The sequence below is a fragment of the Impatiens glandulifera genome, chromosome 7 (assembly GCF_907164915.1).
Source record: "Impatiens glandulifera chromosome 7, dImpGla2.1, whole genome shotgun sequence".
NCBI classification, from domain to species: domain Eukaryota; kingdom Viridiplantae; phylum Streptophyta; class Magnoliopsida; order Ericales; family Balsaminaceae; genus Impatiens; species Impatiens glandulifera.
In genome coordinates this window covers 8,814,539-8,816,281 of record NC_061868.1, presented here as the reverse complement: position 1 = coordinate 8,816,281, position 1,743 = coordinate 8,814,539, and positions in this window count along the sequence as shown.

Genomic DNA, 1,743 nt, shown 5'->3' with positions numbered 1-1,743 from the left:
TAAATATATTTATTCAATAGTCATTAAAATATTTTATAGTATTTTGATAATTAACAATACTAACATTTAATCTTAATAGGATAGGAGTACGAGTATTGCGCCATCACACATTGAACTTTTTTACAAGACACACAGTAAAAAAGGAACAAGTGACAACCCTACTCGTGTGGTGGATCCTCATATACAAGAGAAAATTGTAAGTGTATACTTCATATATTCACTTATTTATTGATTTCTAATTAATCAACTATTGTTTCTTTTTGTAGGATGCAATGCGTTAGACGCTCGAAAGAAATCCCGAAATGTCCGATTATGAGCTGACTGAGAATATTTTTGGACGACAAGGGCACGAGAGAGTCATCGGAATGGGTAATGGTGTGAGGCCCACCCAGTTTAGAGGAGATTTGCGTGGTGGAAGAAAATCTCAGCGGAGTGAACAAGAGGTTGAGAAGTTTCGTACTGAATTAAATGAGGAGGTTTTGAAAAGAGAACAACTGGAGGCTTTAATTCTTGAGTCACAAAGAGAATCACGTGAGGCTAAAAGAGATGCACAAGAGGTACAAAAAGAAGCAGAAGAGACACAAAAAAAAGCTCAACATGCGCAAAGACAAATGCAAATTGAAATTGAAAGACAAGCTCTTGAGTCACAAAGACAAAGGGAAGAAATGCAAATTGAAATTGAAAGATAAGCTCTTGAGTCACAAAGACAAAGGGAATAATTTCAGAACCAGTTGGCGGCGTTTATGGCGAGATATCCTCCACTTCTACCACCAGATCAATCAGGTATATGATGTTTTTTTTATATCTTTAAATACTTTGACTATGGGTTGATTGAGATTTTGGTTTATTAGATATTATAATGTTGAATGAATTGAAGATTGAAGTTTATTGGATAATTGTATTTTTGGATTATTGTGATTTTGGTATATCAAATTTAGTAGTGTATGTAGGTCTGAAATTGTTTAGTATAAAATAGGTAAAATTCGGTTTTGAAACGTTTTATTTAAAAAAAAGTATAGCCAAGAGCATTTGAAATGCTTTTGTTAATAAATAAAAGAATATTCCGAGAGCATTAGAACTGCCCTCACAAATGCTCTTTTATTATTTCCGAGGGCATTAGAACGGCCCTCACAAACACTCTTTTATTATTTCCGAGGACTTTCACTGCCCTCGGTTATACTTTCTCTCTGAGGACTTTCACTGCCCTCGCAAACGCTATTTTCTCCGACAGCTGTTTCACCGAGACGCGTCGAGAGCGTTTATTGCCCTCGTTGAGTTCTTTCATCGAATGCATGGAACTTTTCTCCAAGAGATTCTGCCCTCCATAATAATTAATTTTTTACTAGTGTCCTATTTATCGACCTTTATCAACTCACTTCCATCACCCAACATATTTCTTATTACCCAACCATCTTCTTTACCGACCTTTATTAACTCACTTTCGTCAAACAATAATCATTACCCAACCATCTCCTCTTAATCGACCTTTATCAACTCACTTTCGTCAAACAACAATCTTATTCTTACCCACTTACCAATTCAGTTTCATAAACCAACATATTCCTTATTCCCACTTATATTGTTACAAATTTATACCGGGTGAGATTTGAACCCTCGATCTTTATTATGCATAATGAACACTTAACTATTACATCATTTAACATATTTGATTTCTTTTTATAATTTTATGTATGAATTTATAATTGATATGGCTAACAATTATATATTTGTAAATGTTATATA